Source organism: Sorex fumeus, unplaced genomic scaffold (assembly GCF_029834395.1).
Source record: "Sorex fumeus unplaced genomic scaffold, SorFum_2.1 ptg000002l, whole genome shotgun sequence".
In the NCBI taxonomy this organism is placed as follows: Eukaryota; Metazoa; Chordata; class Mammalia; order Eulipotyphla; family Soricidae; genus Sorex; species Sorex fumeus.
Window position 1 is genome coordinate 7,804,945 of NW_026606059.1, and position 17,761 is coordinate 7,822,705.

The following is a 17,761-nucleotide window of genomic DNA, read 5'->3' on the forward strand; positions in this document are numbered from 1 at the left end:
AATATTTTAGTTCCTCAAATATGACTAAGATAAAAAAAAAAGGAGGAAGTCATTGGGAAGCTACTCATATGTTTTGTAAATATGTAATACAATTTCAGATTCTATGATTAGCTCTCTTGTTTGAGTAATAAGAAAATTAGAATCTTCATACTTTTAATCATCCCCTTTTCTATTGCATTTTAATTAACAATACTATTACTTTATGTTATCTTTGTTTCTAACAATGATTTGAAATTATAGTCAGTGCAGTGATTTAGTCTCTTGATTCCGTACTAATATCCACTTACAAGTTCATTTAGTTCATCTAAATTGTTGACTTGGTAAGCTAAAAGTGGTATGTAATATTCCTTATTAGTATTTTAATGTCTGCCTTCTCTCTCTTCTTTTAATGTTTATTTCACTAGGTGTTTATCAACTTAATTGCTCTTTTCAAAGAACTAGCTTTTGTTTTCATCTCTCTCTCTCTCACCCTCCCTTTTCTTCTTCTTCTTTTTACATTTTCTAACTTGTTACAGGGTTAATTTTTATTTCTATTTTTTAAAGATATGACAGTTTTTCCTAATATATATGCATGATGCTATATAAACGCTATGTATTTTTATCTAAGCACTACACTTTCTGCCTGCAGTAATTTGTAAAAAATTATTTAAAAAAATTTTCTTTACTTATGTAAAGTGATTTACAAAGTTATTGAAAGATGAGTCTTAGGTATACAATATTCCAACATCAACCCTACCTCCAGTGTCAACTTCCCTTCACCAGTGTTCCTCCCTCCCACCCTTCCTTGCCCTCCTGTCACCTTGACAGGCACATTTCAAAGTCAGGGGTTGTAGTTTAGGTCTCATGTTTTCAGTGTTGTTGAGTCTGAGCTTTGGTTAATTAGTTCTACCACTCACATGTCACCGGGGTACTTCTAGTTATATAGAAGTACACCTATACCCCTATTCACCCCGATTCTCCATCACTTCTCCTTTTCCTCTTTCTCCTTCTCTCTGAACTTGTTTCCTTCTCAATCCTTCTGCTCCCTATACTCTGGAGTCAATGGTGAGGTAGGCATCCGCCCTTGACTACCTCACCCAGTACTCTCTATACCACAGATACATGCGATCATCTTGCGTTTCTCTTTCTTCTGCTGGCTTACCTCACTCAATGTGGAATCTTTTCGTTTCAACCGGGTTGCAGCAGATTGCATGATTTCATCAGTCCTTGTGGCTGCTTGAAGCAATTAAATAAAAGGTAAAGGCCCTCCCGTTGATCGTCGATTTGCTCGAGCGGGCCCAGTAACGTCTCCATTGGAGACTTTGTTGTTACTGTGTCTGGCATATCGAATACTCTCAATTAAATAAAAAGAAAATTTTCTTTGAAAATTCTTTAGTTACTTAGATAACATGATTATAATAGTGTTAACATTTGTTATTCTGATTTATAAATTTATTGCACTTTCACCACCACTAAAGTGCTCAAGACCCTCCACAGCTGCCCTTTAAATTTTTATTTATTTATTTACTTACATTTTGGCGTTTTGGGTCACACCCGTTGATGCTTAGGGTTACTCTTGACTCTGCACTCAGGGATTACTTCTGGTGATGCTTGGGGGACCAAAAGGGATGCTGGGGATTGAACCTGGGTCGGCCACATTCAAGGCAAATGCCCTACCCGCTGTATTATCGCTCCAACCCCAAATTTTCATTTATTTTTGATTTATGAATTATTTATGTGTGTTCTATTATAATATCAATATTATTGTTTTACGCTTGCAGTATTCTACATCAGTACTCTCCTCTAGAGTGTTGGGCCAAGATTCCTGCACGATTGTCCCAAGACCTCTCTCTCACAGCCCCCTCAACATTCTTTTTTTTGTTTTTTGGGTCACACCGGCGATGCTTAGGGGTTACTCCTTGCTCATGCACTCAGGAATTGCTCCTGGCGGTGCTCAGGGGACCATATGGGGTGCTGGGAATCGAACCTGTGTCGGTCATGTTGGCTGCATGCAAGGCAAACGCCCTACCCGCTGTGCTATCACTCCAGCCCCAACATTCTTAGATCATACTTCTGTGGGTCATATCTCTGAATTGTTTCCACTGAGAACAATAAACAAAATTCAATAATCATATTAAAAAGTTTTTTTAATGAATATCTGTGAGATAGACCATTACAAAACTGTTCATGTATGGCTTTCAGTCACACAATGGTCCAACACCCATCCCTCCACCAGTGCACTCTTCTCACCACCAATGACCCCCATTTCCTTCCCACTATTCCCCACCCCTCAGCCTGCCTCTATGGCAGGCCCTTTTCTTTTTTTTTCTCTCTCTCCTTTTGTGCATTGTGGTTTGCAATATAGGTACTAAGAGGTCATCGTGTGTGTTCAGGGTGTTCAGTATTTTTATCAGGAAGGTAAGTCTGGAGTAGCTTATGTAACTGGGTGGCAGCTTTGGGGTATGGACATGACTGCAGAAGCTTCCAGAAGTACAGGGAGGTGGGGGGAGGTAGCCCACCCCAACTCTTGAGAAAGCTTGGAACTTTCAGCCATAAAACCCACATACTTAAATTTTTAGCAGATTGTTTCTCAGTGAAGTTTGTCCCGAGATGCTGGCATCAGCTGGGAATTCGACAGTAATTTTGCATTGTGGAAGCAAATGACTGCCAGGGGCTCTACTTGGGCGGGCACCAAGTTTACCTGCCCCTCTTACCCTGGTCTGTTCAGCCTCACGTGGGTCCAAGATTAACTCTAGCTGTCTTGATCTCATTCGAGATTTATTTATGAGTCTCTGAAGCAAGGCTGGTAAGAGCTTCCATGGTGACTCTGGAGTTGATTCATGGGGGGCAGGGAGGAGGGAGGAACTGCTGGTGCTTCCAGGAGTATAGAGAAGTGGAGGGAAGTAGCCCATCCCAGCTCTGAGAAAGCCTGGAGATTTCAGTCACAAAACCTGCATACCTGAATTTTCAACAGGTTAATACTTTGGTGAGTTCTTTGCTGAGATGGTGGAGTCTGGCAGGGGCCATGGTGGTGATTTTGGATTGTGGGAGCCAGTGGCTGCCACGGGCTGTGTTTGGGTGGGCACCAGGCTGACCCATTCCCCATCCCTATATTTACCCCAGTCTGTTCAGCCTTGCAAGGGTCCAAGATTAGCTGTGACTTTTGATCGCTTTTGAGATTTATTTATGGGTCTCTGAAGCAAGGCTGATAAAGAGCTGTATAGCTGAGCTGAAGGTGGCTTATGGGTGTGGCTCCCACAACCTAACTTTTTTGACTGTTTCATTTCTTTGGAAATTTGGTCCTCTGTTGTTCTGCGGTACCATCAAGCTCGCCCAGTGGGTACAGGTTGACCTGCCGGTAGCACCGCACCCCCTAATCATATTGTTTTTATTTAGTTAAAAATGTTCATGTTGTTTGATAGTTATGGGAAATTTTACTGTTATTGATTTCTGGTTCAGTTCTGTTATGATTATATTACGTAGACATCATTATTTAAAGTTTTTAAAAATCGCTGAAGATTTTTAAAAATGTTACAGTATGTTGTCTATTTTGATGAGTGGTCTTAAAAAATTTGTGCTCTGCTTTTGTCGGATTGAACGTTTTATTACTATTATTATCATTATTGGTTTTGCGGCCGCAATTGGTGGTGCAGAAAAAGGAACTATAACATAGACAGTCTCTGCTTTGAATGCTTACTCCGGCTTATACCTTCAAAGAAAAACTTTACTGCCGATTCTTGTCAAGCTCTTCTAGACATGAAAGGGAAAAAGATAAGAAGAGATATGGATAGTCTTGCTAATACGTGGCATATAGAAAATTGACACCAGAGTGGTAGTACAATAGATCAAGAGTTTGCCTGGCACTCGGTTGACCCGGGTCAAATCCTGGCAGCTCATATGGTTCCCTGAACATCACTAGAAATAATTCATGAGTGCAGAGCGAGGAGTAACCCCTGAACATCTTCGGGTGTGACCCCCAAACAAAACAAACAAAAATTGAAGGAGGGGATGGACATAGGGATTGATGACAAACCCATGTTTCCTAAACTAGAATAAATAATAGTAATATAGTAATAAGAATAATAAAAGATTCAGCAATGGCTAATCGGGGCATGAAATCATTTCAAAATTCACTGATTAGAGAATTACAAAAGTGGTGATTTATAAACTTGTGAACTTTCATAGTTTTATTTCTTTTAGGGACTTTGGTTGCAAAGTTTAAATATATTCAGAATTACAGGCTTTGGGGCTGAACTGATAGTGCGGAGGGTAGGGACCTTGCCTTGCATGAGGCTGACCTGGTTTTGATTCCCGGTACCACTTATGGTCCCCTGAACACTGCCAGGAGGGACCCCTGAGTGCAGATCCAGGAGTAAGCTCTGAGCACTGCAGGGTGTGGCCCCCAAACCAAACCAAACCAAACCAAACCAAACCAAACCAAACCAAACCAAAATGAAACAACACAGATCTTGATGCAAACAAAAATTTCAAGAGGCAACACTTTCAATTCCTTTTCTTCTGGAAGAGGCCAGTTTTATCGCTGAAACCAGGATTCAGAGAAGTTTAATGCTTTAAGCGATAGTCAAGGTTATATGATTATCAAAGAATCTATAATCAGCCTGCAATGTCAAGTGTCTTTCTGGTAATTATTGGTGCTTAGTTAATATTTGCAGAATAAGTGATGGTTTTTCTTCCTTGAGCGTTTTGCCTTCACTCTTTGTACTGAACTTTTATGAATCCTAAACTGTCTGGGAATCAACAATTTCTATTTGTGGTCTGCAAGAATGATGGCAAAATCCTTGAAGTTGTATCCTGAAGTTATAAGCTTTGCTATGAAGAACAAATACCATTGTCTAATAAAACATAATACAAATCATGTTTATAGTTACCAATGATATTATACATCTTATTAAAAGTAAAAAACAGAGGGAGATCAATATATTTCACTGACTATATACAAAGTTTTAGCTTTTTTTTTCCTTCTGCTTTTTGGGTTGTACCCAGCAATGCACAGGGGTTCCTCCTGGCTCTTCACTCAGGAATTACCCCTGGTGATGTTCAGGGGACCGTATGGGATGCTGGGAATCGAACTTTGGTCGGCCACGTGCAAGGCAAACACCCTACCCACTGTGCTATCACTCCAGCCCCAGTTTTAGCATTTTTAACATACAAACAACACAACATTATTGAGATTTTTACACATTCCTTTACAAACTGCTAAGTTTTAGCAATCTGGTAGGTATTTTACATTCTATCTGCATTTGGGCTGGCTACATTTTCAGTGTTCAGGAGTTGGCTGATGTGTGGTTCAGTGCTCAAGCTGTGGCGTGTGTTGGGCAAGTGAAGACTTAGAGATATTCTTAATAGTTTTGTCACCTTTATGATTTGTGTTGCTCACTGCCCATTGCCAAGACACCCCAGAGAAGAGTTTCTTCTTCCTGGGAGACCTAACTTTGACAGAATCTTAAGGTATGGGCACATACCTTGATAGAGTTCTTTCATAGACTTGGGTAATTTTGGAGAATGAGACAATATAACCTTTCTTTTGTGAGAGTGTGGTCACAACCATTTGCTTCTCTTACTTAAGATATTACTAGTCAGTTTTGATATTATAGGAACTGGAGTGTGGATACTATGTTTTTCTAAATTGATTTTCTTTTTCCTTTTATATGTTAATATAGCACAGCATCAAGATAAAATTGCTTACTCTTAATTTAATTGAAGGAAGAGAATGTAGCTGTCATGAAAACAGCATTCAGATTTTAAATTCTTTCTTTCATGTGTTGATAGGGAACATTTTTTCTTGGCTTCTATTAAAGGCAGACACATTTGATAAGATAACATTTCAATTAGTGGGTAATGATAACATTTTAATAAATGATCTTGTGACAACTGAATAACCATCTGTAGAACTGTAAAATAAAGTTGCATCCTAACCTTACTTCTATGTCATTATAACGACTTGGGGAACTAGGACATTTTGTTTCATATATTGTTGGTGGAATGCAAAACCGGAGAGAAATTTGGCAAGATAAATTTAAATTATGTGCTTCCAACTCTTTAATAGCAATATATTTAGGCCCTATATATTCATACATGTGCACAACAAATGTAATTCACTGCTGTAATTTATGTTGACAAAGAATTAAAAGGCAACCACAATGACTTAAGTTAATTAACTTATATTCATAGAGTACCGTATTTTTTTAAGATAGAACATCTCCAACATCTTTTGTTTTTGTTTTCTTGCCACACCTTACAGTGTTGAGGGGTTACTCCTGGTTCTACTCTAGGGATCACTCCTGGCGGGTTTGGGGGGCCGCATGGTGGGAACCTGGGTTGGTGGGATGCAAGGCAAGTGCCCTACCCACTGTACTATCGCTCCAACACATCGTTCCCAACATCCTGATAGGAAATTCACTCAGAGCTATGTTGTTAGGTGAGAAAGATAAGCGGCATCCCAGTCACAGGCCCGCAAGCACCCCTACATGTTCCGGATTTCTGCAGTTCCCCGGGGAACGGGCCTTTTCATTGTTTACGCACTGTGTAAGCTGATTTTCCTGTGACGGCAGACTTGAGGAGTCACTACAAACACTATATGGCCAGAAGAAGAGAAACTATTTTTAGTTTTTTAATTTAATTTTAAATTTTTGGACCTCCTGAGTGGTGTTCAAAAGACCCCAGAGCTGATTCTTTCTTTTTCTTTTTCTTTTTTTTTTTGGTCATAACCTCTATTTTATTCTTTTTATTTTATTTTAATTTTTATTAGTGAAACACCATGAGGTACAGTTGTAGACTTACAAGCTTTCATGCTTGGGTTTCAGTTACACAATGATCGAGTACCCATCCCTCCACCGGTGCCCATTCTCCACCACCACTGATCCCAGTATCTCTCCCATCCCCCACCCCACATCCCCCCTCTGCCTCTGTGGTATAGCATTCCCTTTTGCTCTCTCTTTCCTTTTGGGTGCAGAGCTGATTCTTGAAACTAGTGTTTCAGAGACTGGAGAGATAGTACAGTGGGGAGGATGCTTGCCAACTTTGATCCCAGGCATCTAATATTCCCCCCCACCCCCGAGCGCACCTCCCCCAACCCCGACCCCAGCACTGCCAGGAGTCAACCCTGAACACAACGCCAGGAGTTACCCCTGAGCATTGCTGAGTGTGGTTCTGAAACAAAAAGACTAGAAACCCAAACGAAAAACCTAGTGGTTCAGTGCCCAAGCCCGAGGTTCCACTGCTGGTTGGCCCTGTGGTGGGGGGTACCAGAGCCACACTAGGTGAGGGTCCAGTGACCATGAGTACCGATAAGTGAACCCCAGTGGGAATATGCTAGTTACATACCCTGGTCACTGTACTATCCCCAGTCTTCAAGAATAGTGAGAAACTAGTGAGTCAGAAAAATCTTGCAAGCTCTAGACGACACTATCTCTGTGTTATATCATATTTCTGAGTTTAAATACACATATAATATATATACACACATGTATATATATATATACACATATATATTATAAAACTACAAACCCAGCTCCTGGAAGAGAACAGTGCAGAGTCTCCTGCCCCTGTGCCTGGCTGTTCTTACTGGGGCCCCTTGGAGGGGAACAGGTTGAGTTTCCCTCCCTACGCCGAGCAGAGCCCCGGCAGCCGAAGACCTCTGGAACCAGCCACAGTCATGCTTAAGATCACTCTCCACAAGTTTGGACGAGCCTCACATGTGAAGGAACTGGCAGAGGAACCCAGGCATGCGGGACCCGGGGCTGAGATCTCCAAGCCTGCTTGGATTGGGACTAGGCTTCCTCCACCCAGATCCACCATCTTCCAGTAGCTAAGCATTACACCCACCAACTGCCCTGGGCACCATGTTATCCCATCGATAGCCAAGACCCAGAGACTATAAAACCCAGCTTCCGGAAACAGCTGCGACCTCTTATTATCTAGTTCTTACTCTTGGAGAACCCGGCAGGCTACCGAGAGTATCCTGCCCGCACAGCAGAGTCTGGCAAACTTCCCGTGGTGTATTTGATATGCCAAAACCCAGTAACAATGATGGGTCTCATTCTCCTGAACCTCGAGCCTCGAATGTGGCACTTTCTAAAATGTCAGGGCTAGGACAAAGGAGATGTTACTGGTGCCTGCTCAAGGAAATCAATGAACAACAGGATGACAGTGATACAGTGATACAGTGATACAGTGATATATATACATAGTATAATATTATCCCACCATTAACAATTGTAAACCTGAAAATGTTCTCCATATCCCGTTTGTTAAATATCCCTGTATCTAGGAAGGTTGCAGCAAAAAATCGTCAAGGTTGTATGATGTTTTTACATGTTTATTTTTGGCCATTCCTTGGGAGGTGGGTGTTGGTGGTGTTCTGGAACAATGGGGATTGAACCTGGGCTTCCTGCAAGCTAAGCTTGTACCCAGTCCATTGAGGATTCTCTCTCGCCTTGGATGTGTCCTTTATTTTTGTTGATTTTAGGGCCATCGCCAAGGTGCTCAGGGCTTACTTTCATCTCTACACGCAGGGATCACTCCTGCAGGACTTGGACCGTCTACAGTGCCGAGAATAGAACCCAGATCTGCCCCAAGCAAGACAAGCATCTCATCCTCTGGACTATCTCCCTGGCCCCTGGATACGTAATTTTATTCATGTTCTACCCATGGACAGAAATTTTATTTTCCCATGTGAGATCTATGCTGACTCAGAAAAAAACTGGAAAGGTGAAAAATTTTGTCTGCCACTTTATAATTTTCGGTTCAGGGCTTATTTTTATTTCTCTGATCTCACTGTAGTTACGGCCTTGCTTGAGGCATGTGGGAGAGGAGTGGGGGTTCCCAGCCGCTCTGTAGCAGCCTGATAATACTGGACACTGATGGCTGAGGCCTCGTGCTGCAGTCAAGGAATTTGTCACTCAGTGAACTCTAACCATTTGCATACCATGTCAGCTTGCTTATGTCGGGTCTCATGGCTTGGAACTGGTATTTTTATTTTTAATTGAATCACCATGAGACACACAGTTACAAAGTAGTTCTTGATTTTCAATCACACAGTGTCCTGACACACCCATACCTTGTCTTTCCCACCACCAATGTCCACAATTTTCCTCTAGGCCTCGAGCCCTCTGGCCCCTCTCCCCCCTTTTTCTGTCTGTCTCGCATTATGGTTTGCAGTGCAGGCACTGAGAAGTTATCATGTAAGTCCCTAATTTCAAGAACTGGCAGCAGATTAGATCCGGGAGGGCGATGCTTTTCTGTGTGCGGAGTTCCAGATGGGGAGGGCTGGCCCTGTTGTTCCTCCCGGGGCTGATGGTCCTGAGTGCTCCGTCTCCTGGCCCCTGTACTGCTTCTCCAAGGCTCTTTCTACAGATTTTCATTGACTCGAATGTGTTTTCTTTTTTCCTTGAATTACTAAACCTTGGGCTGGAGCAATAGCACAGCGGGTAGGGCGTTTGCCTCGCATGTGGCCGACCTGGGTTCGATTCATCCGTCCCTCTCGGAGAGTCCAGCAAGCTACCGAGAGTATCTCACCTGCACGGTAGAGCCTGGCAAGCTACCCGTAACATATTCGATATGCCCGAAACAGTAACAATAAGTCTAACAATGGAGACTGTGATGATGAGAAGCAGGTGAAGACTCAAAGATTCATCAATTTGCTTGAGTGGGCACCAGTAATGTCTCAACAAATTGTGAGACTTGTAACTGCTTTTGGCATATCAAATACATCAAGGGTAGCTTGCCAGGTTTTGCTCTACCCACATGAAGTATTATTTCTTGGGGGGGGGGTAGGGGGAACTCTCACAGGTGGTGCTCAAGAAGCACAAGGATTCTCAGCCAATCAGGCTGGAGGTTGAAGGCGAAGACCGTGGATGCAGTGTCCACCAGCACCTCGGCACTGACAGAGAGCCAGCAGAGCACCTGGGGGTGTCAGGGACCCTGAGACGCCACAGGTCACACCAGTGTTGACCTCAAGGCAAGGTATGTGCTTGAGCCCAGTACTAGCTCTCCGGCCCTGGTGCTAAGGAGATTTATTCTGATTTTCATTGATCAAGCTTAGGATATGCTGGCAGAAGGTTAGTCACTGGATTTGGGGCACCCTGTGAGGACATGGTAGAGGCGGAGTCAACTAAAAGTTCTGGGTCCTAATTCAGCATTGATTTATGGGTGGTGAATATGTTTCCTAAATTCTCTGCTTTTTTTTTCTGGTCTTGGAGATTCTGGGTTTTATCAGAAGCTAGGGAACCTTTTTACAGCCAGGGGGCAGCAAATGATTGCTTTTGAGCCATGCATAGGACAAGGAACATGCTGCTGGCTTTTCTAAACTGTCAGATTGCTGTTGAAAATACCTCAAATCAGAGAATGGAACTCTTTGTTCTAGGCCTTCCTCATTCTTCCCTGACAATAAAATTACTTTGATGGGATAAGTAGCAAAAAAATCACCTTAAAACATTAAACATGTTATATTATCTCTATATTATCTTAATTAATTAATCAATTTTTTGCTTTCTGGGTCACACCTTGTGATGCACAGGGGTTACTCCTGGCTTTGCACTCAGGAATTACTCCTGGCAGTGCTCATGGGATGCTGGGAATCGAACCCGGGTTGGCTGCATGCAAGGCAAATGCCCTACCCGCTGTGCTACTGCTCCAGTCCCTTTACATTATCTTGATGTGATTTTTTTTGTGGGGGGGTTGGCATACCAAGCAGATCTCATGGCTTACTCCTGGCTTTGTGCTCAGGGATCCCTCCTGGCATGCTTGGGGAACCATATGAGGTTCTGGGGTCAAATCTAGGTTGGCTATGTGTAAGGCAAACGTCCTGCCTTCTGTACTATCACTCTGGCCCTGAAGTGACTTTTCATAACAGCTGGAGCGATAGCACAGCAGGTAGGGCGCTTGCCTTGCACGCAACCAACCTGGGCTGACCCCGGTTCGAATCCTCTGCCTCTCACAGAGAGCCTGGCAAGCTACCGAGAGTATCGCGCCTGCACGGCAAAGTCTGGCAGGCTAACCATGACGTATTCGATATGCCAAACAACAGTAACAACTGTCACAATGGAGACATTAATGGTGCCCGCTTGAGCAAATCGATGAACAACGGGAGGACAGTGCCACAGTGCACCATTAGGTCTCCCCCATCTGATCTCATAATATCTTAAGACGGCAGATTTGCTGCTTTATTTTAATTTTTAAATTTTAAGTTTAGGCACGGTGATTTACAATATGACTAATGATAGGGTTTCACGCACAAAACATTCTAGCACCACACTCTCCACAATGCCCTTAATAAGTTTCACTTCTGTTTTTACAGTTATTGAATGGACTTTAATGGGTATGTATTATGCTTGTATATCCTTAATTAGAAACAATTCAGAATCATGCAACTATGATGCTTTGTGAAGATTCAAAAAGGAAAAAAGGGTGTAGAAAAGTGATCGTGTGCGTGTGTGTGTGTGTGTGTGTGTGTGTGTGTGTGTGTGTGAATTTAGATTTCTGAGTTGAAGAGATGGTATTTGCTAGGTACTGAAAATGAACATTTGGGCGGGCTTTCAGAGCATTTTGAAAGGGTCCAACTTGCAGAACTGGGCATTTGGTTCTATAGGGAATCTTAACAAAGAGCAACTCAACGCTCCTAGATAATGGGAAAGCGGAGCCATTAGGACACAGTACCCCTAGGTGCCATGGCCCTGAGGTGGAAATCTGAGGGAGTTTGTTATTCTGTGTTACTCAGCAAACTGCAAGGAAGCACCTTGCCTTGGGGAGACTGTGGTGTGACTGAAAAGGAGACCTGGGTTGCAGAGCCTCAGGTGTGTTTGTCTTTTTTAAAATTTAATTTAATGTAATTATTATTTTTTAATTTTTGTTAGTGAAACACCATGAGGTCCAGTTGTAGACTTACAAATTTTTGTGCTTGGGTTTCAGTTAGACAATGATCGAGTACCCATTCCTCCACCAGTGCCCATCCTCCACCACCACGGGTCCCAGCATCCCTCCCACCCCCCATCTATCCCCATCCCACCCTGCTTCTGTGACAGGGCGTTCCCTTTTGTTCTCTCTCTCCTTTTGGGTGCTGTGGTTTGCAAAAGAGGCAATGGGTGACAATCATGTTCGGTCTATAGTCTACTTTCAGCATGCTTCTCCCATCCTGGAAGGATCCTCCCAACGCCTTTATTTGGCGCTCCCTTCTCTGTCAGAACTGCCTTTCCCCCTAGCATGTGTTTGTCTTTCAAAAATACAGTCAGATATACAGTTTTGGTGTCAAGCTCACCTCCTCACCCCCTTGGGCCAGTGAAGGGGGGAGCCTTGCTGTCTTGGAGGAGGGGCTCCTCCGAGGTCCTTTTGCTCTGTTTACAGGAACCTTTTGGAGAACTGTCGAGGTGCTGGCTGTGAGGAATTTTCCTTGTCGACTGATTATTTCCTTAGCCTATTTTCTTCAGAGTGGGAAACAGGACGAGCCACCCCAGCACTCACGGTCTCTCAGCCGTTCGCTCCTGGGGTCCTCCTGGCATCGCGCCCCTTTCCCGCAGCCCCGTGGGGTCTCTGAGGATTGCTCGGGGCTGAGTGTAGCCACCCGGTGACATGGCTTTTCTCGTGGTGAGGCCTAAGGCCGCGGCCTCCCGGTTCCTCTCAGCCCTCGCCCGCGCCTGCCACCGACCCAGCACAGAGGGGAAGGGGCATGAGGGAGAGATTTGTGCAGCCAGGTCCCTGTGGCACAGGCAGGGGGGGGGATTCAGAGCAAGGGGGGTGATGTGGTCAGCTCCAAGCTCTGCCACAGGGCACAGGGCACCTGAGGGGAGATCTGAGTAACGGCATCACTCCATTCTTACCTGTTTCCAATATCTGTACTCCTCCGGGTTCTGACCGAACAGCTAGCTGGATGCCAATTCCTACCCCTCAGGCCTCATTCACCTCCACTCACCTCACACCTCCTTACTTCGCTGACACGGCCTTATAGTCAAGAGAGAACTTCCCATTGCTGTTGCTCGAACGGCAAAGAAACGCTTTCCAAGTATCATGCTAAGCGAAATGAGTCAGAAAGAGAGGGACAGACACAGAAAGTTGCATTCATCTGGGGAACATAAAGTAACAAAATAGGAGACTAACACCCAAGAATGGCCGGGATTAGTACCAGGAGGTTTACTCCATGGCTTGGAGGCCAGCCGACATGCTAGGGGAAAAGGGAGCTCAGATAGAGAAGGGAGCACCAAATAAAGGGTATTGGGAGGATCCTCCCAGGATGGGAGATGCGTGATGAGAGCAGACTATAGACCGAACATGATTGCCACCCATTGCCTCTTTTGCAAACCACAGCACCCAAAAGGAGAGAGAGAACAAAAGGAAATGCCCTGCCACAGAGCCAGGGTGGGATGGGGGGGGGGGTGGGGGGGAGGGAGGGATACTGGGACCCGTGGTGATGGAAAATGGGCACTGGTGGAGGGATGGGTACTCATTCACTGTATAACTGAAACCCAAGCACAAAAATTTGTAAGTCTACAACTGTACCTCGTGGTGTTTCACTAATAAAAATTAAATTAAAAAAAAAAGACACTTTCCATATAAACACCTGAGCAACCCAGGGATGCACGAGAGAACGTGATGCGCTCAGCCCAAGCCTAAGCATACTCCGTGTGTGTGTGTGTGTGTTTGTGTGTGTGTGTGTGTGGTGTCAGCGTTCGAACCTGTCTCATGCATGCAGGGCGGGTGCTTTTCCTTCTGCATCACCTCTCTGGCCTGCTGAAATCACTCTTTGGCCGTGTTGAAGAGTGGGGGAACTGAGGACAGGATCAAACCTGGGACAGTGTTACCAACATCCAGAGAGCAGGGGCAACTTCCTGTTTCCCAAAAAGTGACAAGTTGTCTACCGGTTGGTCACCTACTTCCTGGCCACTGATGTGAAGTAACACTCCAGCTCCTTGTGTTACCTGACCCTGCGTGGGGTAATGTAACACAGAAAAGATGAATGTGCCGAGTACACACATTTGTATGACGATGTCACTGTCACTGTCCTCCCGTTGTTCATCGATTTGCTCGAGTGGGCATCAGTAATGTCTCCGTTGTGACAGTTGTTACTGTGTTTGGCATATCAAATACCTCACGGGGAGCTTGCCAGGCTCTGCTGTGTGGGTGGGATACTCTCGGGAGCTTGCCGGGCTCTCCAAGAGGTGCAGTGTAATGATGTAATAGTTAAAATTCCTATTTCCCCCTTCAGTCCAAACTCTAGTTGTCCCATGGGTGCTGCCTCTCAGATTGGAGTTTGCTGTGGACTCACCATGGCCTCAACTCCAGGGGTTGCTGGTCTGGGCTCTTCCGTGGAACCGGAACCGCTGTGCACTCATGTCTGGCTCTCTCCCTTCCTCTTCTCTTGTTGCTGTGATTTGTTGTGCTAACCAGGGCCTTGCACATCTGGTTGTGATGCCACAGTGCTCAGTGCTCACACTCAGCCACAGTGCTCAGGGGCCACAGACCGTTTAGGTGCCGTCGCCTGCCCCTGTGCTCAATGGGACTCACGTCCACTTCGTGGTGATGCATCACACCCCTTGGTGGTTGAGCTCAACGCTCACTCACTCACGTGCTGCTTACACAGGGCTCCGTGGGTCACCCACTGGCTGCCGTCCTGGTCCTTCTAGTTTGGTCTCAGTGCTTGTGACCCTTTAGGGTCACACATAGGTGCCTGAGCGCTGGAGCATGCACGCTCAGGGAACCCCAGACTGCCAGGGCCACACTCACATGTGGACAGCACCAAGGATTGAACTTGTGGCCTCATGCTTGCAAGGTAGACACTGCTTGACTCTGAGCAATCCCCCCACTTCTCTTTGCCAACTCTTTTTAAAAACTGAATCACCGAGAGATATGGTTACAAAGCTTTCATGTTTGAGTTTCAGTCATACAATGATCGAACACCCATCCCTCCACCAGTGCACATTCTCCACCACCAATGTCCCCAGTATAACCCTCCCCTCAATCCCACCCTTCCCCCTGCCTCTGTGGCAGACAATTTCCCCCATACTCTCTCTCTACTTTGGGGCATTGTGGTTTGCAATACAGGTACTGAGAGGTTATCACGTTTGGTCCCTTATCTACTTTCAGCACACATCTCCCATCCTGAGCGATCCCTCCTGCCATCATTGACTTGGTGATCCCTTCTCTATCCCAGCTGCCTTTTCCCCCAGCTCATGAGGCAGGCTTCCAATTATGGCGTAATATTCCTGGCCCTTGTATCTAGTGTCCTTGGGTGTCAGGCTCAGATTATGTTCTTTTATATTCTTTTATATTACAAGTGAGTGCAGTCCTTCTATGTCTGTCTCTCTCTTTCTGACTCATTTCACTTAGCATGATACTCTCCATGACCATTCACTAATACGCAAATTTCATAACTTCATCTTTTTTTTTTTTTTGCTTTTTGGGTCACATCCGGCAACGCACAGAGGGTACTCCTGGTTTTGCATTCACGTATTATTCCTAGCGGTGCTTGGGGGACCATATGGGATGCTGGGAATCGAACTTGGGTCGCCTGTGTGCAAGGCAAATGCCCTACCTGCTCTACTATCACTCCAGCCCCCATAACTTTATCTTTTTCTAACAACTGTGTAGTATTCCATTGTATAGATATACCGAAGTTTCTTTAACCAGTCATCCGTTCTCAGGCACTTGCATTGTTTCCAGATTCTGGTTAGCCAACTCTTTTTTTGTGAGGAGGTGGGGCCATGCCTGGTGGTGCTCAGGGCTTATGTCTAACTCTGTGCTCAGGGATCAGTCCTGGGCTTGCACAGAGGACCATATCTGGTGCTGGGGATTGACTTCGGGCCAGCTGCATGCAAGTAACTTCCCTACTGTGCTACCCCTCCAGCCCATCTTTCCCTACTTTTCAAAACAGTCTACCTGGTAGTAGTCTTAGTATATTTGTTCTAAATTCTCAGTTTTAACCTTTTTGAGCTTCTGTTCCATATTTTCGTCCTCTGCCTTGCTGAGCACTGCAGGAAGCAAAAGCTCCAAGCTCTAGGTCCTTGTGTTGGCTGTTAGCTTCTTGGTTGGGAGTATTCTCCCTCTAGACTCCTGCATAGCTAGCTTCTTCATTTCCTTGAGATCCTGATCCCAATATCTCCTTTTCAGCCCTGAAAATCATCCTGCTCGACAGCATCTGTATTTTCTTTTCCTGGGTTACTTTTTGTTTCTTGTTAGCGCATAATACACCAAACCTGTAATAGGTTTTACATATCTGACTTTTCCCTTTCTAAATTACAAGTTTCACAAGGACTGATATTTTAGTTTATTTGGTTGAGAAGTGTTTCCCCAGTGCTTAGCACACAGTAGGTATCCAATAAATATTTAACAAATCAAGGAATAAATAGATAGCAAAATTAAATAAACACAGTAGAAGTGAATCACAGCATATAGGCCTTGGATCCAAGCCTAGAAGTGATGTCAAGGGAAATGAAGGATTCTCTCCAACATGTGTAGGAGAGAACAAGCTAAATTAATTCACATTTACCTGGGCCTGTTATGTTTATAGAAAGTCTACTAATTGCTTTATTAATGTTTATTATATTGAAAAAATAAAGAATGAGCATATAAAGATTTCCAAACTGTTCCCACAGATCAAAAAGAAACATAGGCTTTTGCCTCCCGGATTGCCAGAGAAATGATTATGCTTCTCAGACATCTGTTCAGGTCGTCATTTTTTGTTTCCCCCTGTGGTTTGTACAATTGAGCCCATTGGTACATATTTGTTTACATAATAACGGCATATGGTATTGGTCAGCTCTGACCACAGAAATGTCCCGAAGATTTGTGGTGGTACTAGGCCTTGCAGTGTGGTTTTGTTACTAAAAAAAAAAAAAATTAAAAAAAATATTCTGGAAAACCAGTACAGAACATATTTTCAGGAATTTTGAATAAGCATATTTAGAATTCTTCCCCTGCTGTAAAATAGTGAGTTTCAAGACTTAGTGAGCGCCGAGAAGATTTAGTGAGTTCCCTGGAGATTTAGTGAATTCATACTAAATGAGCCCCTTTGCCAGTTGAAGGTAAGCTTAGATCTGGGCACGTCTGGGGAAATTGATATGCCAGGATAAAACTTGGAAAATATGGAGAATTTTAGCAGAACTTACAAAAAATAAAACCATTTCACTATTAACCGAGTGCAAGTATTTCTCAGAATGCATTGCTCTTGTGAAGTTTTTGAAATGTTATCTCAGAGGAAAGAAAAAAGATAGATGAAATAGGAATACACATTTCTTCAGAACCGTTGACAGTTTTGCTTCTGAAGTACAAAGGCTTTTAAAAAATAATCCTCATCTTTTTAAACAGGTCATTCCTCCTCTCTATAATAAAGGATTTTGGTTTTGTCAAATTGGAAAAAAAAAAACCTGTAAGTGACTGTTGTGGAGGTGAGGGTTGCTGCCTCAGGGAGACTCTGGGCCTGTGGGGTCTTGTCAGGGGCCCCAAGGGGGTCTTGATCTGTTTGTTTGCTTGTGTAATATCAGGGGTGAATAAGGCTAACAAGAAGTCGGTGGGGACAGTGGAACGATAGTAATGATGCCTGTGGGGTCCCCGGTGACCTGTGTGCAGTGGGGCAGAGAGAGGCAGCAGCCCCGAGCGGGGACTCTCCGGCTTTCTCTCTATCCACTTGGCCTCATGGAACAGCTGGGGAAATCCAGGACTGTGCTCCTTGCAGGAAAGAAAAGTTAGTCCTAGGCCTTCCCCAGGCCTTTAGTGGGTCTCTGCCTTTCCCGCACAGAAAAGAATTCCGAGAGGAGACAAGCAGTGAAGGATAACA